This window comes from Cololabis saira, chromosome 20 (assembly GCF_033807715.1).
Source record: "Cololabis saira isolate AMF1-May2022 chromosome 20, fColSai1.1, whole genome shotgun sequence".
NCBI lineage: Eukaryota > Metazoa > Chordata > Actinopteri > Beloniformes > Belonidae > Cololabis > Cololabis saira.
Genome location: NC_084606.1, coordinates 3,907,965 through 3,913,964, shown reverse-complemented (window position 1 = coordinate 3,913,964; position 6,000 = coordinate 3,907,965).

Sequence of the window (6,000 nt, the reverse complement as noted above, 5' to 3'; positions counted from 1 at the left end):
AATATTCATTTTATATTCCCACAGCATGAATATGTTCTGACATTTTCCACAAATATAATTTTATTGAAACGACTAACCAAAAGGAAAAAGTGCAAGAAAGAGTATAAGGTAGAAAGTTGGCTTTTATTCCCCTTCGAATGAAGAGAATTTTACAGCCACTCTGTGCAGCAGTACCAGAGCTGACCACACGGGGTCAGTATATCACTGGAAAAGATCCGTGTCGGCCCCGTCAGACCCAGATCAATCTGCCCCCGTGTGTTGAGAAGTGGCATTACTACATAATGTGGCTGCACAAGGTCTCTTTGTGAAAGAGTTCATGGTGTTTCAGCACTTAAATGTGCTGTTTAAAAAAAATAAAAACCCCCAAAACCCAGCAAACCTGTGATGAACATAAAGGGGTGTTTTAACAAATTATTCTCAGACTGGCGTGTAGTCTGGCCTCAACTTTAACACAAATGCTGGAAATTTCACATTGACATTCAGTCGAAATGAAGGATGTATAAATGTATATATATGTATATATATATATATATATATATATATATATATATATATATATATATATATATATATATATACATATATATATATCCTTCATTTCGACTGAATGTCAAATGAATATATATATATATATATATATATTAGGGCTGGGACTCGATTAAAAAAATTAATCAAATTAATTACAGGCTTTGTAATTAATTAATCGCAATTAATTGCAATTTGATCGCATATCAATTTTAGACTTGAGAACAATGAGATTTCGTTTTTTTGTTTGTTTCAAATGGATTTTTGCATACGAGTGAATGATTGACTAGTGAAAACATATGTTCAATTTATGAAACAGTTTATTTTTATCAACGCGGTGCTTCACAAAGAACAAATACATGCAATTTGCTATAAAGTGCAGTAAATTAAATATATACAGTATGCACATTGAATGAGACAGGTAGCCTATAGTCAAGGATCTTCTGTAAACACTTAAATATAACAAAATACTTTCAACTGTTTCAAGTACATTCCAGAACATGGAAACACATTAGAAAACAGAGCACCTGTCTGTAACTTCAGAGGCCTGAGCAGAGATTTAACAAATATATATATATTTTTTTTGTTCAGAAGAACACCTGTCTGTTGCTCTAGAGGCCTGAACAGAGATTTAAAAAATAGAAATATTTCCGAAGAACAACTGTCTGTTGCTTCAGATGCCTGGACAGAGATACAGCAAATAGCAATATTTCACTCAGTTTTCTGTTTCCTTTAATCCTCAAAAAGTCCTCCAGTTAAGAGTCACAGCTCGTCATTGACGAATTGTAGTGGCAAAAATCTAATGATGAGTTTTCCTTGTTTCTTTACTTCCTTGCCACGTGGAAAGGCTTAAGCAGTGTGTCAGACCTTTAGCTGTCCTTTAAATAAATCCAAAGAGCGTTGTGATTTCCTGATGCTTAGAATTTATTGTAAAAATAACAAACTGTAAATAAAGATGAAATTAGAGTCCTTGAGTCTTAGCAGTAGTTGTCAGAGGGTCCCATTCCCCTGCTGATCCTGCAGCTGCTCAATGACGGTTTCACTGCTGTCCCTGCCTTTCCCGTCATACGTCACCACCAACTTAAAGACTAGCGCCGTCCTCCACCTGGGGAGGGAGGAAGGCGCACACTTCATATTTTGTTTGTAAACAACAAAAATAGTAAATAAACTTAAATGCGGCTCCTACATTCATCTTTAACATATGTGGTAACTACTTAGCTTGTGTTATGACGACGGCCGCACTTCACTGTAACACTCAATGCACGTTGGTTGGTGCGCCGTCCGTGTGAAAGTCGTCCCGTGAGAAACGTTCCGAGGGGAAAAAACTAATGCGATTAAAATGCGCTATTTTTCTAGCGCGCTATTTTTTCTGTAATTAATTAATCTAAACCAACGTGCTAGTCCCAGCCTTATCTATATATATTTATATATATATTTATATATATATATATATATATATATATATATATATATATATATATATATATATATATATATATATATATATATACACGTGTATATATATACGTGTATATATATATATATATATATTTATATATATATATATATATATATATATATATATATATATATATATATCTATATATATATACACGTGTATATATATACGTGTATATATATATATATAGGGCTGGGCGATTATACGATCTCGATTTGTGATCGCGATCAAATTAAGTTCGATCACGGTGATCAGCTGTGGGTCTACTTTCTCGATCACGTGCAAAACATGCTGCAGCAAAGTGCACGACAACCAATCACAACCCGCTTTCCTGGCACCGCGCTGTCTGCATTAATTGATCATGCGCATGACATGCCGCGGCAAGTTGCATGACCATAGGCAGTAAAGTAGTCACATCTGCCTCCCCTGCACTGGTGGGAGCAAGCGTGACCAGAGAGAATAAAACTACAAGACAACAACCGCGGGCTAGCGTTAGCTTAGCTTAGAGCCGACCGGGACTCACGGTTAGCGGTTATTTATTTATTTATTTATTTCGCCGGACAACTTCTTCCGAGCGTACAGGAGGAGGGTGTGATGGATTCACAAAATGCCCTTCGTGATGGATGTATTGTGTATTCGAACCGCACTCATTACAGTTGTGATTCGCTCTGCTTGTACCACAAATTACTCATCACCGCCGACTTCAGAAACTCCGCGGCCCCGACATGGGTGTGTGTGTGCGTGTGTGTGTGTGTGTGCGCGCTCAGCGGAGTGAATGTGTCGGAGCGCGGAGGCAACAAGCAGAGCTCACCAGATGACGCGGTAGGCTCTGCGTTGGTGTAACGCGGGACCATAAATCAGACTTAAGTCCCTTTAGGCTAATACTGTGAGAAATAACCTCTCATAATAGCGGTACTACAGTTAATAAATGTAATAAAACTGCTGTTTCTGCTGGCTACTGAGTCCTGTAAGTGGCGAGTGAGTTTTAACTCCTTAATTACTAACCAGCGTCAGAGTCACACACAGTAAACAAAGTGTGATGTTAGAGAGCCACCTTTTGGTCAATTTAAGCAACAGCATCGCCAGCTGCTTGACAGTGGCTCAACTCATATTAGTTTACTGTTTTTTTTTTTTAAACATGTATTTATTAAGAATTTTGTTCATATAACAGACAATACAGAACAAGACAACAAGGCACATAATAAGGGAAAAAAAAAAAAAACAGCTCTGTAATGAATAGTGATAAGTGTAGAATCCAGTTGTTCGTGACACAGTATACAGTCCGTAGGATTACATTGACTAATTACATTGTTTAAAGGAAGAAAGCAGAATGAAATCGATACAATTATTAAATAAAATAAATTAATCATTACTTTATTAAATCAAATTAGATTAAATCAAAGGAGAAAAAAAAAAAAAAAACTCAGCCTTAATCCATTTTATCACCCTTCCATCCGTCAACTTCTATATTGTTATTCTGAAGGAAGTTATAGAATGTGGACCAAATTTCCAAAAACTTGTCAAGTCTGTTCTTTATTGTGTAGCTTATCCTCTCCAAAGCTAAGCAAAGAGTTATTCCCTTCAACCACTGGGATGTGGCACAGGGTGTATCTGATTTCCACGAGCAAGCTATACAACGTTTGGCTTCTAGAAAACAAATATTCAGAAGAGATCTAATTTTTTTGGAGGTAGTGAAGTCCTCTGGATAGAGATTTAGTAGACACATTTTAGGACTGAGAGGTATCTCTTCACCTGTGATTCGGCTAGCCAGGTCCAAAACTTTCCTCCAAAAAGAAAGTATCTGTGGACAATCCCACATACAGTGAAATAAGGTACCTTTTAGGTCCTTGCATTTGAAGCAGGTATCAGGTATGTTTGAATTAAAGTGGTGAAGCTTAGCTGGTGTTATGTATAGACGGCTTAGCCATTTGTATTGCAGCAGTTTGGAGTTTGTGTTTATGGATTGAGTCTGAGCTAGAGAACATGCTTTGGACCATTCCTCCTCTGTTAAATTTCCCTGCAAGTCTATTCTCCATGCTTTAAACAAGCGTTGTGATGACTCTTTAGACTTGCTTACAAAAAGCTTATAAAATAAGGAAACCTGCCCTCTAGAATGTAAAAACCTCAAAGAGTAGTCCTCTAGTGTGGATAGGGGAGGAAGATTCAAATTATTACTCTGTTTGGAAAGGATAAAGCTTCTAAGTTGAAGATATTTAAAAAAATGTTTTGCAGGAATCCCATATTTCGATTTGAGCTCCTCAAATGACATGAGAATTGCGTTTTCATTATAGAGGTCAGCTATCTTGGCTATACCCTGGGAAGCCCAGATTTTAAAACCTAGATCTGCTCTACCAGGCTGGAATTCGTGATTACCAAAAATTGGAGAAAATTGAGACAGTTTAGTTGTTTCTCCCAGATATGCAAGAGCATTATGCCAGATTAGTACTGTATTTCTGAGGAAAGGATTTTTAGTATGTTTGAGTAGTTCTTTTTTTTTGGCAGAATATACATATAAGTTTAAAGCAATGTTAATTGAATGTGCTTCTATTGAAACCCAGGCTGGGGGGTGGTTTCTCTCAAAATAAAACATCCCTGTCCTGATTTGAGCAGCCCAGTAGTACCACTCAAGATTTGGTAATTGTAAACCACCTCTCTCATATGGCAAGTACAGTAGCGAGAGCTTAAGCCTGGGGCGCTTATTGTTCCAAACAAAGTTAGAAAAAAGCTTTCTAAGTGAATTAAAGAGTGAGGATGGAGGAGCGAGTGGGATAGATTGGAACAGATACATAAATTTAGGTAAAATTGACATCTTCAATACATTTATTCGCCCGATCATTGAAATGGGCAAATGATTCCATCTATTTATAAGTTGGGTGATCTTATCTGTTAAAGTATTGTAGTTATTAGGAACAATTTTGTCGGTGGTGAGAGCAACATTAACACCCAGGTATGTGAAACCATTGTGTGAAACCGTGAAAGGAGTACGAATTGGAGGGTTTAGTCGATCCTTTTCATCCATGAATAATATTACAGATTTGGAGTAATTTATTTTGTATCCTGCAAAAGTGCCAAAGTAGTTAGATATGTCTAGTAAAGTTGGTAGTGTCTGTTTCAAATTAGAGCAAAACAAGATTACGTCATCAGCATATAGGGCTATACGATGTTCCATGTCTCCTATCCTTATGCCGGTAAAAGCAGTATGATTTCGAATTGCCATGGCAAGTGGCTCAATAGCCAAGGTAAATAACAGAGGAGACAAGGGACAACCTTGTCTTGTGCCCCTGTACAACTTAAAAGGTGCTGAAGACAGTCCATTAGTTAAAACTACAGCTTGAGGGTTAACGTAAAGTAGTCTAATCCAACTGAGAAATTCCCCTTTTATACCAAATCTTTGTAGTACCTCGAACAGGAAATGCCACTCCACTCTGTCAAAGGCCTTCTCGGCATCCAATGACAAGATAGCAGCGTCCGCACAGCCTGACTTTTCAAACACAATGTTAAGCACTCGTCGTATATTATGAAATCCCTGTCGTCCCTGAACAAAGCCATTTTGATCCTGGTGCACCATTTGAGGAAGAAGTGTATCTAACCGTCTAGCTAATATTTTGCAAAGAATTTTGAGGTCGTTATTAAGAAGTGATATTGGTCTATATGATGTACAAAGCGTAGACGTTTTACCCGGTTTTAACAGAAGTGTAATCACTGCCATATTTAGAGAGGGGGGGAGAGACCCGTTGCCTAAGGACTCCTTATACATTTCAAGTAGAGGTGGCAGTAATGTTTCTGGAAATAATTTATAAATTTCGATGGGGATCCCATCGGGTCCTGGAGTCTTTCCCCCTTTCATATTCCTAGTGGCTGCAGACAGTTCCTCAATGGTTATGCCAAGGTTTAGATCAGCCAAGAAGTTGTTCTCAAGGGGTCTGATGTTCAATGAATCTAAAAATTCGTTTTGTTTTTGTAAAGCTGGGGTTGAGAGATCCGTTTTGTATAAAGTCTCATAGAAACCTTTAAAA